Genomic DNA, 15,969 nt, shown 5'->3' with positions numbered 1-15,969 from the left:
CAGTTGAGGAAAAAATTTCCGAGTTTGAGGCTATCTCCATAAATATTTCCAAAATGGAAAAGCAAAGAGAATAGAGGCAAAAAAACACAAGCAAACAAAAAAACAGAGCAGAATATACAAGAATTGTGATATACAACTACAAAAGGTGTAATATACAACTACAAAAGGTGTAACACATCTGTAATAGATATATGCAAAGGATAAGAGAGAGAAAGAGAGAAAGTATTTGATAATTTCCCCCAAATTAATATCAGACACTAAACCCCAGATTTAGGAAGCTCAGAGAAATCAAGGAGAATAAATGTCAAACAAGAAAACAAAAACATCTAGGATGTTGTATTCAAACTTCAGACAATACAAGATGAAGAAAAAATTTTGAATGAAGCCAGAAAAAACAAGAAAACTGGCTTACCTATAGAGGATAAGAATTATATGAGGCCAAAAAACATATGAAAAAATGCTTATCATCACTGGTCATTATAGAAATGCAAATCAAAACTACATTAAGATACCATCTCAAGACAGTTAGAATGGTGATCATTAAAAAATCTGGAGACAACAGATGCTGGAGAGGATGTGGAGAAATAGGAACACTTTTACACTGCTGGTGGGAGTGTAAATTAGTTCAACCATTGTGAAGACAGTGTGGCAATTCCTTAAGGACCTAGAAATAGAAATTCCATTTGACCCAGCAATCTCATTACTGGGTATATATCCAAAGGATTATAAATTGTTCTGCTATAAGGACACATGCACACAAATGTTCATTGCAGCACTGTTTACAACAGCAAAGACCTTGAGCCAATCCAAATGCCCATTGATGATAGACTGGACCAGGAAAATGTGGCACATATACACCATGGAATATTATGAAGCCATCAAAAATGATGAGTTCATGTCCTTTGTAGGGACATGGATGAACCTGGAAACCATCATTCTCAGCAAACTGACGCAAGGACAGAAAATCAAACAGTGCATGTTCTCACTCATAGGTGGGTGTTGAACAATGAGAACACATGGACACAGGGAGGGGAGCATCACACACTGGGTTCTGTTGGGGGGAAATAGGGGAGGAACAGCCGGGGTTGGGGAGTTGGGGAGAGAGAGCATGGGGAGAAATGTCAATACAGGTGATGGGGAGAAAGGCAGCAAATCACACTACCATATGTGTACCTATGCAACAATCTTGCATGTCCTTCACATGTACCCCAAAACCTAAAATGTAATAAAAAAAAAATAAAAAAAAAAGAATTACATCCAGCTTCTCCTGAGAAATTATGCAAACAAGGAAAGAGTAAAGTATTTAGTGTTCAGGGAGAAAACCCCCTCACCAATCTTGAATTCTGTACCCTGCAAAATTATCCCACAAAAGTGAAGGAGAAATAAAAACTTTCTCAAATAAACAAAAAAAATTGAAGGAATTTGATGCCAGTAGAACTACCTTGTAAGAAATGTTAAAAGAAGTTTTTTAGAGAAAAGGTAAATGAAGAAGGCCAAAAACTTTATTCTACATAAAGGAATAACATCAAAAAAAGAATAAGTAAAGATAAAATATAAACTTTAATTTTTCTTATTCTTAGTTGATCTTACAGATAACAGTTCATTCAGAATATAATAGCAACAATGTATTTGAATGTGTGTATGTGTGTAAGAGAGAGAGAGATAAATGAAAGCAATAATACAAAAAAGGAAGGAAGAAATTAGAATTATTTTGAAACGATAAGGTATTTGCACTACCTGTGAAACAATATATTATTGCTTTAAAATGAGCTTGAATTAGTTATAAATGTACATTGCAAACTTTAGGGCACAAAGATACATATAGGTGAAAAGTAAATGGTTGGAGATAACTATGTGGTGCTAACACTAATCAAAATAAAGCAGGAGCAGCCATACGAATTCCAGACAAACTAAACTTTAAAGCAGGGAGAGTAATCAGGGATAAAAAAGGGCATTACATAATGAAAAACTGATCAAGTTTTAATGACATAACAATACTTAATATGCCTAACAACAATGCCACAAAATACTTGATGCAATAAAACTGCAAGAAGAAATGGATTAATTCACTACTGTGGTTGAAGACTTCAAAAGTATGTGCAACATTTGTATATAGAAAACCACAAAACTCTTGTGAAAGAAATTAAAGAACTAAGTAATAATCCATGTTTATGGATTGGAAAACTCAATAGTGTCAAGTCTCTTCTTTCTAACTTGATCTATAGATTTAAGCCAACCTCAATCAAATCCCAGCAAGTTATTTTGGGATATCAATCAATCTAAAGTTTATATGGAGAGGCAAATGACCAAGTATAGTCAATGCAATATTGAAGGAGAACAAAACTGGAGGACTGGCATTACCTGACCTGAAGACTTATAAAAGCTATACTACTCGAAACAGTGTAGTATTGGCAAAAGAACAGACAAATAGATCAGTGGATCAGAACAGAGAGCTCAAAAGTAGATCCATATAAATATAGCCAACTGATCTATGACAAATTTTCAAAGGCAATACAATGGAGAAAATATTCTTTCAACAACTAGTGCTGGAACAACTGGACATTCACATGCCAATAAATAAATATAGACACAGACTGTACAACCGTCACAAAAAATAACTCAAAATGAATATCAGACCTACCTGTAAAATGTAAACTATAAAACTTCAAGAGAAGAAAATCTAGATGGCTTCAGGTTTGATGATGAACTTTTTGCTAAAACACCAAAGCCAAAATCCATGAAAGAGAAAATTGATAAGCTGAACTTCATTAACATGAAGAACTCCTGCTCTACAAAAGAGACTATCAAGAGAATTGGAAGACCATCACACACTGGGAGAAAGACATAAGACATAACTTATAAGGACTGTTATCCAAAATGTACAAAGAACTCTTAAAATTCAACAATAAGAAAGCTAACAGCCCAATTAAAAAGTGGGCCACAGACATTAACAGACACCTCACTAAAGATGCACAGATGGCAAATTACCATATGAAAAGACATTCCACTTCATATGTCATCAAATAAATGGAAATTAAATCAACAATAAGTTATCTTTACAAACACATTACAATGGATGAATTCCAGAACACTGACATCAAATGCTGGCAAGAATGTGGAGCAACAGGAACTTGCATCCATTGCTTGTGAGATTGCAAAATAGTGTAACTACTTTGGAAACAATTTGTCAGTTTCATACAAATCTAAACATCCCATGAAATCCAGCAATTGTGTTCCTTGGTACTTAACTAATTGAGTTCAAAAGTCATATGTATACAAAAACCTGTACGTGGATGTTTTATAGCAGCTTTCTTCATGATTGCCAAATCTTAAAAGCAGCCAAGATGTTTTTCAGTAGATAAATGGATAAGTAAACTATAGTATATCCAAACAATGAACTATTATTTTGTGCTAAATAAATTAGCTAGCAAGCCATTAAAAGATATGGAAGAGCCTGAAATACATATTACTGAGTGAAAGAAGCCAATCAGAAAAGGCTACATACTGTAGTACCCCAACTATTTGATACTCTGGAAAGGGCAAAACTATAAAGACAGTAAAAAGGTAAGTGGTTGCCAGGGGTTAGGAGGGAGGGAGGGCTAAATGGGTAGTGTACAGATGATTTTTTGTCAGGGGAACTATTCTGCATGATACTGTGATAGTGGGTAGTTGTCATCATATATTATTCTGAGCCCACAGAATGTATAACGCTCAGTGTGAACTGTGGAGTACACTATGGACTTTGGGTAATGATGATGTGTCAATGTTCATAAATTGTAGCAAATGCACCACTCTTTTTGATAGTAGGACAGACTATGCATGGGGTGTGGGGGCAGAATTTTTACAGGAAATTTCTATACTTTCCACTTTATCTTTCTGTGAACCAAAAATTTATCTTAAAAAGCCTATTTTTTAAAAAAAGAGCTAAGCTTTCATTTACTTCATTTTGGGGTAACTTGTTAAACTCATTTGTAACAATTAGGAACAAAAATATAATCTTCTTGAAGTGAGTTAAATCCATAATCTATAGATGAGCAGATCAAACATGATTTACTCAGTCTCCCAAAGGAATTCACAAAGCAGGAATTAAAAATCACCCTGCCATTTATGCTGTGCCCAACTAATCTATCACTTCCATACATTTGTCTTAGTTCATTTTCTGTTGCTATAATAGATTATCTGAGACTGCATGACTTATAAAGAAATTTATTTCTTACAGCTCTAGAGGCTGGGAAGTCCAAAAAGCATGGCACTGGCATCTGGTTGGCTTCTGGTGAGGGTCTTGTGCTATATCATTACATGGCAGAGAAGCAGAAAAGGAAGCAGACACCTAAGAAAGAGACCAAACACAAGAGGAGGCTTGCCTTATAACAATTAGCTCTCATGGAGAAGTGAGAGAGAGAGAACTTAGTCTGGAGAGAAAGGCATTAGTACCTCTTAACAACCAAATCATGTCTCACAGGCACCACTTCCTAGAGATGCAACATTGGGGATCAGGCCTCAACATAAGTGTTGGTGGAAACACACCGTATTCAAATAATAGCAAGGCTCTATTCTAACTTCTCACAAAATTCATCCCTAGGAGGAGGTGATATGCATAGGCAGGCCTGGGCCAGTAGTCCCTTCCTCCTTTCCTCACCTGTCTGTGTGTGTTGGGTTTTATAGAAGTGAATCCCAAAGGAGAACTTTACGGGTCAATGGTAGCTACAGCATGTATCAGTACCTATGAAAGGCACTGCCTGCCTAACAGAGAAGATTGAAACAATGTATGTGTTTGTGTTTAAAAATTCCAAGTTGGCATTAAATGAATTTACTAATAATAATACTCAGGAAAAAAGAAAGAGAGGAACAAGTCATTGCTCTTGAGTGCCTGCTATGTGCCAGGTACTGTGCTAGATAACATTTTTGTTCACATTATTTTCACTTAATTGTAACAACAATTCAATAGGGGATTATTACCCCTATTTTATATGGGAGGAACAGAGGCTCAAAAGGTTTACTTTTAATGGCAAAAGCCATAATTACTTTTGCACCAACCAACCTAGTAACTTTCTCAAGGTTACAGACATGCATGATCAGGATGAGTTACTTAGGTGTATCAGAGTCTTAGTCATCACACACACTTGCTTTAATGTATTCAATGAGAGACCCACCAGGGTCATGAGCAACTCTGGGAGCCCAGGTTCTGGGAAATCATCTCACTGGCTATTCTCTAGGAGCATCTTCCTGAAGATGCAAACTTTTAAGTTATCATATATCCAAATCTTAAGCACAAGCCAAATCCCAATGGCAAAAAAAAAAAAAAAAAAAATCCTCATGATGATGATTCTGTCAACTTAGACCTTCTCTGGCTCTAGTATCATATTTACTAAATTACTTATTTTCATTGAAATCATAAATGAGTACTACCCCATATTAACATGGAAACCAGGAATCTAAGGAGAGGAATGGTATTCTGGGACTTTCCAGCATTCACCACCATCTGAGTTCCCAGATTAGCTCTTTTTCCATTCCTTTTCCACTTACTGCTTCCAATGAATTAGTGCCACACTTATAAAAATGTCTTTACAGAAACTTGTTAGTTTGAAAACATGGCATTACACAATTTACTTAGAATTCAGTTGTGTGGGTCTTAAACTGTAATTTGCCACTGGATCCATATTTCCAAGTTAGCTCCCTAAACTCTCTGACCTATAATGTAGCTGGAAATCAATGTCATAAAAGTAAAATGTAAATAATAAAATTAAAAAAATTTTTGAACTTAGCAAAATTATAATAAATATAATAATGATCGCAACTTTGTGTCACTTTCAGTGTTAATGTAGATTATCTCATATCTCATGAAAACCTATAAAGATATTAAATTCCATTTTAATAAATGAGAAAAACTCCCTGATCCCCTTAGCCAGATTAAGTAATCACTCTCAAGGCACATAATTAGTAAATTGTCAGGATTTGAACAGATTTCTGGGACATATTGGACATGCTGATTAGTCAGCCTTTCTGTAAATTTTGATGTAATAAACTACTGGTATGGGAAACAGAAGATTCAATTTCATTGGAAGTTCTATTACTAACACGCTTTGGGGCAAGTCCTTTGACTTCCCTGCACTGAATTATTTCATTAGTAAGTTGAAAAGTTTGCACAATTGGTCTTTAAATTTCAGGTCAACTAGGCCCCCAAGTTATAAATCATTCATCACTTCCAAAAGCAGCCCTTTTCCACTGCTTTGTGATTAAACTTTTCAGGAAGTTACTTTTACGTGACCAATAAAAGATGTAAATCCCACTAATTTCTAAATGTTTTCCTCCTAGAGCTTTACAGAAGAACCTTCCCTACCTATCTATCCGATCAGTAAATTTGTCACGTAGTACCAGCGCTGGGAAATCCAAAGAGATTATAGTAAAATTGATGGAAATAAAATGAGACAACTAGAGTTAAATTTTATGAATTTAATGTAGGTTCTATCCAACGACCGGTAGGAACATGGAGGAATTCCCTGTCTCTGGGATTTATTAGTTATGGTATGCCAGACTAGATCGAAGTAGAAATAAAGCCTGATATCTCAGTGACTTAAAGTTTTTTCAATCAGTTTGGTGATATTCCTAGGAAACTGTTTTCCAAGTCGTGAATCAGTAAACAGCTGTTTCCAGGTTATAGTTTTGTCATCTTTGAGTCCTCTACTTCCAGCTTGCATAGGTATACCTAGAGGAAGAATGGAAATTCCTGCATATAGTTTTATGACTAGGGTTTTATACATTGTTTATATCACCTTGCCTACATTTCCCGGGCTAGAACTCAGTCATATTGACCTAGTTACACAAAATCATGATTAGAAAATGTTCTCTTGCAATATTTCTAGAAATCAAGGTTTTTTTTTGGTAAACAAATTACATTATATTTCCTACGAGAACTAAGGAGAATTTTCCCAGTGGAGATGCAAATTAGTTGATAAATGAGTAGCAGTTATACAGGTATATATCTGATGGAGATAAAGAAATAGATAAAGATGATGATAGGCAACATCCAGGCAGTAGAAATATCCAGGGAATATCTGGATAGAGGCATTTGGGACAGATGAAAATCCTGGGCAAAGATGCAGACAGAGCCCAGCATCCAGAAAGAGCATAGCATTTACAGAGACCAATACTAATTATCCCAATAGTTTTTGAGCCCATACCATGTGTTATCCCCTTTGTGAAATGCTGTAAGTATTTTGGTAATGGTATTTAAAGTGGATTCTTAGTGAGTGTTCCGTACAAAACAGTTTCGGGAACAAAGTTACAGTGAAGATAGTTTATTTAGAAAGTGATTTCAGAAAGCAGAAGAGATGAACAGGGGAAAATGAAACAGGAAAGGAAGGTAAGCCAATACAAGATTGCATTATTAAGTTGATCCCTGAAAGAGGCAACTGATGCTTGAGCTTAAAGCATATGGAAAATTGGTTGGTTTATGATATGTGTCTCATAAGTGAAGCAAGAAAACTTGAAGTTTCCAATACTTCCAATTCTCATACTACTCAGGTCCACTTCCGCCATTAGTCTGATCCGTCACAACATTCCCTTCTGTGTATCGGGACCCTGTGAGCATTAACTAGCCAGAAATATAAATACCCAGTAAGAGACATCTGAGTCAGAGACAGAGGGTAGAAGATGAACTCCACAAAGATTCAGGGCACTGTCACATTAATGAATATTTTAGTATTCACATAGAATACTGATGATAGTTTTAAAAGCACTGCTGTCATACCACAGACCCAGGGAGGATATTCCTAAGTGAGAATGGTGGGGAAAATCCTCCTAGTGGACAGAGCTGTGATATGAATAGGAATCTTTATGATTAAGAGATCCCCATGCCAATAAAATGCTTGAGCTACGTAACTACGTTACATAACTCAACTTTCCTTTTACCTGCATATTGTCACAATCCACCTCATGTGACAGCCTTTATAACTATATGTTACTGCATGTCACAGAATATCACCACTGACTTTCCACAAGTGATAAAAGTTTTATCCCTTTCTATAAGTAATTCAGCCTTAAAATCCCATCACAGGGATCTGTTTTATAGGAACACTCTTTAATAATTACGGTCTTTCACATTTCTTTGAAAATTGAGCCTTAGTCAAGGATTACATAAGGGTAATTTATTTGAGAAGTAATCACGTGGATCAAGAATGACGGAAAAAGGGAGTAAAAAAAAAAAAGGAAGAAAATATATAAATCTGAGTAGCCGAGTAGGCCATTAGTACAGTGGAAAAGTGTTCAACACTACACGACCTGCAGTGAAGGTTCATAAAACATCTCTGAGCTATTGGTCTCTGAGCTATCTCCCACACATGAAAGGTGTTTCCATGCATGTGAATGCCCCAAAATTTCAGGCTTCTCACTGGTGATAGTGAGAGGCTTCCTTAGAGTGTCCCATGCTTTGATGACAGAGAAGCCCTGGAGGAAAAAAACACAACAAATGTACCTTGAGGACAAGATGAGGCATTTTCATAATAGACCTGAGTGAAGCTTGTCAAATTCAATACAGAACTGGTCATGGCAATGTGACTGTGATTAAAATAAGAGTTTTATTCCTGCTCTCAATGGGTTATAGTTAGGTTGAGTATATATTGTGGTTTGCTCAGTAAATCCTAGGGTTGTTATTTCTATTCCCAATTTCTCTTTCAAAAATTTGAGAAGATGTGACATAATAGAGACAGTAATACTGTATAATGTGAAAAGGAATTGAGTGAAATTAAGCTTGACACTCAAAAGACCTGAACCTCAGGATCTTTTTATGTGATGAAAAATATTTTACATTTTATCCATTAGCAGATGTCATTGACGGATTTTGAGCATGGAAATAACATGATCATACCTGCCTGTTAGAATGATAAGTTTCTAGGCAGCAAATGATACTAGAACTGGTAGTATAAAGACTAATAAATAGGACTATCTTTAGTAAAGAGGTGAGAGACGATGATAGGAAACATCCAGGCAGTAGGAACATACGGAGAATAATCTCTTGAAAGCTATTTTGGAGGAAGAGTCAATGGTCTGGGTTTGAGTTTGAAAACAAAAGTGTAAGAAATAGAGGAATCTAGGATTACTCCCAGTTGAGCAGTTGGGTGGCTTAATACAAGTTAGAAACAGATTAGAAAAATGTTGCCTGGTTTGGGTGAAACATGAGATATACAAAGCTCACTTGGCTATGTAGCGTTTTAAGATGGGTTGTCCAAATACATGCTTGAACGTATCAAGCAAGAATTGAAAATATCAATGTGGATTTCAAGGGAGAGACCTGGGCTGGGTACAGTGGGAATTAATAGCGTATAACCATTATAAGGAGAGAAAAATAAACGGTGGCCTTGGGAAGATTGTTCCTGAATCACAGACTTCTCTCAAGGGCAGCTCTCAGCAGCTTAGGGAAGAGAAGATTGAAAGTGAAGTAACACAAGTCTTTGACACCAGAAATAATGATGTGTGACTCCTAGGATCACTGTTGTTGGGTTGTTTTTTCCCTTTGATCTGATAGTTGGAATACCTGGAATGAAAGGTTGGCATCCATGCTGAACTAGCAATAACACTAATTTGGAGGAAACTATTTCCCCATGGGTCACAGCAGGTCTCCACATTTAGATTTTTTCTGTAAATAACAATAGCTACCAATTTTGATTGCTTACTGTGAAAAGCATTGGTTGAGCCTAGAGCTTCTCCAAAAGTATGCTACTTGTTCCAGATGGATTACAGTTAGGTTAAGCATATGTCCTGGTTTTCCCAGTCAGTCCTCTGGTTATTATTTCTAGTCCCAATTTCTCTTTCACAGGTGTCTATGTCTGTCTAATAAACTGTATAGTCCTTCTAGGTATAAACACACTGAGATATTGATTGCTTCAAGAAGTCTACGCAATTTAGCATAGTTGGGGGACCCAAACTAGTTTCCTCTGACCTTATCAATTTGTTTCAATGTGCAAAGCAAATATTAGACTTTTCCTTGTGTAGTAAGGTATAAAAATCATAGGGAATCTGGGCAACCTGCTGGGTATAATTATTCCAGTTTTAGAGATAAGGATATGGGTTAAGTGGTACAACCAAGATCAAAAAGATCTCTCTAACTATGAAGCTTGTGATCCTTTCATAATTCCACTCTGTTTTCCAATCATCCTTCTAAAAGGGGCCCATCCCATTAATTCACCCTCTGAGCCCCATGCCAATCAAATGCCTGAGCCACCCAACTTTACATAAGTTTTCTTCTACCTGCACCTTAGTGATGTTCACCATAGCCTTCTGTTTATGCTGAAATCATTTTGTAACGATGACATCAGAAAGTGTTCACGTTTCAAGACTACATCAAAAAGAGATGTCCCTCTTCTTACCTTTCCTAAACAATCATGCCATCTGGGGGCCAAACCAACAGTTTCAGCAGAGCCTAAAAACCAGCAAACTAGAACTTGGTATAAAGTATACTTCATTTTGCCGGCAATTTCCATCTACACAGTTCCTGACATTGCATCTTCAAGTCAGACTGAAATACAGCTTTCTTTGAGTATACTCTTAAATGTCTCTGACATAAAAGATTTATGAAAAGTAGTTGAAAAAAAGTAGTCAAGAAAAGACATGTCTCCCTTATAACTGTCACATTTTTTAAAATTGGTCACACAAAGAGTTTTTCCTAAATATTTACCCATACATTTCAGTTCCTTAACATTTCCCCATGCATTGCAAAACTAGTTATGATATTCAGCCAGAATATTTCTCTTTCTAAAATGCAAATTCAGTTAGAACTAAGCCAATGGAGAAAAAAACTTAAATGTAATTATGTAAAGAATTTTCCTACCCTAATTTTTTCAAGGTTACTCAGTTACTTAGAGACAGAGTAGGGAATAAAGTCAAGTTTAGGTATTTCAAAAGGCCAAGATTTGAAACTATGTTCCCAGCTGTCTTCAGTGATACATGCCCACACTCATGAGATATACTTCTTCAGGACTGACCTATCCGTCTTTCTTTGAATTTCCAATCTAACGGACAATCTCCATGCAATCCAGCTAATACTTTTTGGTCACCAATTTTAGCAAAGCTTTCCCCAAGAACTATGCAATCCTCTGTTTTCTAGCTAGCCTGGGTAAACCCCACTTATCCTTCTAATTAGATTCTTTTTTAAAACAATTTAATTGACCAGATACGAACTTGTAGTGACTACAAGGCATTTAGTCATTGGAACAGAACACCCAAGTATTGTAAATGAAAAGCTGTCATCCAGAAAATTTGATCTAGATTATCCTACTTATTCTAGTCCATTAAGTAATTGGTTGTAATATGTTTTAACAGTTGGGTCATGGTCCCCAATCCAGAGTTGTTCAATTTCTTTTGAGAGCAAATATAATTTAATACCTTAATGGAAGAATAATTCATTTATTCACAGAATTTAAAATCCTTAAAGTTTCTCCTAGTAAAATGAAACCTATCTTTTAATAATCCAAATGTGGTTTTATACATTTCATTAGGGAATGTTTAGATATTAGTGTGATAAAAACATTTCAAGATGATACACTACAACATTTTTGATGTATTATTAGTAATATTATTTTCTAAATATTCTTCTACTAAATTTTTGAAGCTGATTTTAAATAAAAGTTATCCATAGAAATAACAATATATAACTCATAAATTATACAAAGGTATACACTAAAACTTAACACACATGCACACATACAATTATAGCAAATATGTAATTCTGAGTATTGATGTTTATGAAGGACGAACTAGACATATTGTTTTCTAGGCCATTTATATTTCTTAAATATAAGCCCAATTTCATGATGAGCCTTCATTTGTAAGACACATAGAAACAGAACTAAGGTCATATTTGTGAATGGGGGATGAAATTCTAACATGTAAGTAATTGACAAATTGAATATGCTTTTTATTTTTGACTGCTAAAGCTCATCTAGTCAGGCTGTGCGTGGTGTCATACATTGTAAATTGTAAACTTTAAGACTATAGAGGAATTACAGACTCTTCTTTCTAAATTTCTGTTTTTAAAGATAAAAGTGGTTCTCTCTGATTTATTTTTCAAATTTGTAAACAAATACCTACAATATAATGCAAAATAATAACTTTTACTTTTAGAATTACCGTTTGTTTTTTGCTGTTTTGGCTGGTGTCTGGTAAAAGTGGAATAGAGAACCAGATTTGATGTCACGGGAATTCAATGAATCCACAAGCCTTGGAGGTCCTACTTATCAAGTAGCACTGTCCAATTACCAAGTTTTTATTGAGCATCCTTTTTCTAATTTTGAAACAGAGTTTTACTCTTGTTGCCCAGGCTAGGGTGCAATGGCATGATCTCGGCTCACTGCAATCTTCGCCTCCCGGATTCAAGGGATTCTCCTGTCTTAGCTTCTTGAGTAGCTGAGATTACAGGCATATACCACCACACCCAGCTACTTTTTGTATATTTTGTGGAGACAGGGTTTCTCCATGTTGGTCAGCCTGGTCTCGAACTCCTGGCCTCTATCCGCTTGCCTCGGCCTCCCAAGTGCTGGGATTACAGGTATGAGCCACCGTGCCTGGCCAAGCATGCTTTTTATAACTCTACTATAGTTACCACTTCATTGCTGTGGCTGTGTTGCATCGTGGTGCTTGGCCCATTACCTTGCGTCACTACTGGCTCCCCTTCCCACGTGACACTTATGGCCAGAGCCAGGCTTTCTTGCTAGGCAGTAGCTAAATCATGAAGCTTCTCTTTCTCTCTCTCTCCCTCCTCCAATTTATTTAGCATCTAGGCAAAATTTAACCTACCTTGCTTCAGAATACCATTTTCTTGATCACCAGCCGAAACACCAGCCTTTTGTTTTTATTCTCCTTACTGCACCATCTTCATAGTTTATATTTTCTTTCTCTTCTTTCAATCTTCCCCTCCTGATCTCCTTCTCACGTTTTTCCACTATGACATTAAAATTCAAAATGCAATTTTAACATCCTCAACATCATCACCTAATTCCTCCCGTATATTCTGACTTGAGTTCCGATTCTTCCCTAGGCCCTCTGTATCCCGGAAGCTAACTCACATGAAAAGGTTGCAGAAGGAGCAGGATTTTACTGATCATCCCAGTAATGTTCAGACCATAACTCCTCTGCCCTTTTATTAATACCTTTTATACAGTGTGAATTTCATATGAACTGATTGTGGTCCCATCACTGCCTCTGAATTTGTGGTTGACTTCATCAGGTCCACTGTCTTCCTCTTTACCACATTTCCTGCAATCATCCTCAGTGGACTCTATATTTTCACCTATCAAGTACCTTTGCCTCCAAGTTCCTTGACTTCTTTTCCCCTACTTTGTCTCAATCACCCACGTGTATGAAACTTGTTCTCCCTCATAACTGGGCCATTTTAAAAATATCAGATTATTCCAGTTTATGAACTCTTAATAGTTACAATTAAGCAATTTCCTGACCTTCATTCCCTTTTCCTATCACTTTTCTTTTCTTTGAATATTCATCACCCTTTCACATCTTTATTGTGCTCCTTTTCCTGCTTAGAATCCATGCTCACATATGTAATCACTCCCTTGCAAGCACTCTTAACTCTACTTCTCTCCCCCCTCACTTTGCCATTATTGCCTGGTGATATTCAAGCCTGATTAAGCTCCTCTATGTGCTTGCTTTGTGCCTGTATCTGAGAGGCTCCAGGATGCTAGGGGAAAAAAGCACACAACTGTGCTGATGGGCACTTCATTCCAAACTCAAGACCACAAGTCTCAAATCGGCACTCCACAATGCTATGTAATCCTGCCACACTTCTCTAGGAAACTCATTTCCCCATTCTCTACTGAATATCCCTTTTCTGATGTTTTTCTTCCCCCTCACCCTCACTCTCAGCTGAAAACATTGCAAGATAGTTCTGAGAAAAATAAATATAATCAGGGGAGAACGATCTCATCTTCTCATCTTTTATGCTGGCTCCTCCTTTCATCTGCAGCTGCACACTCTGCCTTTCTCCCTGTGTTATAATGGAATAGGTGTCCGGCTCTCATGTAAGGCCATCCTCTCCACTGCTACTTTAGGAGATCAGCACTATGCTCTTTCTTTTTTGCAACATTATTTTCTTCCTTTTCATGAGATCATTTCTATTTGCACACAAATATACCTTCATATCACCCATCATTTAAAAATATCCCATGCCTCTTCAGTTATCATTTCAATATCTTCTCTCTTTACAACAGAACTCTTTAAGGAATTTTCTATATTCATTGCTTCCACTTCCTAGCATTCTATTCTGCTCTAACCTCACTGTAATTGAACTGTTGTTAACTGAAATTACTTTTATCAGCGTCACCAAAATTTTATATCTTCTCAAAGCAAATGATCAATTTTCTGTCCTACCTTGCTCAAAATATCAGTAGGATTCAACAAATCTGACCACTTCCTTCTCTCAAATAACTTCATTTTCTAGGCTTTTCAGATCATGTTTATTTGCTTTTTTCTTCCAACTTGAGGAAAACTCTTTCCCAGTCTCCTTTGCTGGCTCTTCTTTATCAGCCCTGTAACTCTAGGAAATCCTAGGGCTCAATCTTCAGCCATTTCCCATTCACTAGCTTCTGTTTTCCTAAGGCCATTTTATTTATTTTTAATAGCTCCAAATGCCAGTCCCACACCATTCTTCCTAGTAATGAGTAATTAATCATAAAAAATAAATAAATTTATAATAAATGTGACTTTTTTATAGTCTTAGCTATACCTTGTGCATAACATACTGTGTGACCTTGGACACACTTATTTATATCTCTTTTGGTACTATTACTTTGTGCCTGGGGTTTTTATGAAAATTAGGTGATAATATCCAAAAAGTGCTTAGCACAGTGCCTGGTGAACAGGGGGCATCCAATAAATGCTAACACAATAAAAATATCAATTGTAATAAGGATGGGCTATTATTTAGAATGATGCAATCAAGTCAAGCATATCCAAGTTCTTAAATTTTTACCATAAGATCACATGCACAAGATGATAAAAATCACTTGGCCTTTTATGAACTTCTATTCATGAGCCATCTCAGTACAATGCCTAAGTGATTATGCTTTTTATTTGGTCAAGGTGATGGTTTCATCCTCTACCATACATGTCCAAAGTCACTGTATTTCCTCAACTTTAGATAGGAATAGGGCCAATTGAAGAAAAACTTAGAATGAATGTTTCCTATTAAATATATACATGGAGTTTAAGTTTATCCACACTGGGAATAATTGAAATGTTTACTCTCTCTGGGAAATATGTCATGGATAAAAGGCAAATGTAACTTATTTCTTCTAAATCCATACCATTTTATAGGGATATAAAAATCTTTATATTTTTTTCTCATTTCATTTTTAAGTCAACCTTGTGAATTAGCGGAAAGAATATAATTTTTTTGAATAGACAAAAATACTGAGGTTAGTTTACTGTTCAAAATCACATCACTTGCATTTGGTAAACTTGTGCTTGAAACCAAGGTCGTGACTGATAATATGTTGAACATTCCAGTGCTATTTTTCAATGCTGCCGCCTTACTGGAGTACAAGATTAGTGTATTTCTTTACATGAAATAGAACAGGCTGTTTCCACTTGTTAACACCAATACCTTTATTTTATTGCTATCTAAAACATTTCCCTTAACATCCCTGTAACTGAGAAGCTCCAGGCGCATGTTTAATCTACTGTATATAACTTTACATGCCATGAAACACAGCCATTTAACTCTTGTGCATTCCTAGTAATGCAGAAAACACCCAAACACTCACCAGTTATTAAACACAACCAATAATGGAGAAAAAATAGAGCAAAAGACCAGCCTACAAAGAGATTTCTTTATAAGGCAATGAGTGGAGAGTAGCCTTCAGAATCAGTTACAGCTGGGTCTGGACTCTGTTTTCATCATGATTTTGCCATGCCACTTGAGGCATTAATACTTTGAATCTGTTTCTCATCTAAACATTAGGA

The 15,969-nt window shown here is 36.1% G+C and overlaps 1 long non-coding RNA gene across 1 annotated transcript in view; it reads right to left on the bottom strand.

Moving 5' to 3' along the window:
• Positions 1-6,924: 6,924 nt before the first annotated feature.
• LOC116528978 overlaps positions 6,925-15,969 on the bottom strand; it is a 386,229-nt gene continuing 377,184 nt past the window's right edge. Inside the window, exon 3 of the long non-coding RNA XR_004259316.1 lies at positions 6,925-8,445. This is a non-coding gene — a long non-coding RNA (uncharacterized LOC116528978). The remainder of the gene's footprint in view (positions 8,446-15,969) is intronic.

The sequence above is a fragment of the Sapajus apella genome, unplaced genomic scaffold (genome assembly GCF_009761245.1).
Source record: "Sapajus apella isolate SASKATOON/1434 unplaced genomic scaffold, GSC_monkey_1.0 scaffold3, whole genome shotgun sequence".
Classification (NCBI taxonomy): domain Eukaryota; kingdom Metazoa; phylum Chordata; class Mammalia; order Primates; family Cebidae; genus Sapajus; species Sapajus apella.
Note: the sequence above shows the minus strand (reverse complement) of the source record. Positions and strands in the feature narration are given on the sequence as shown.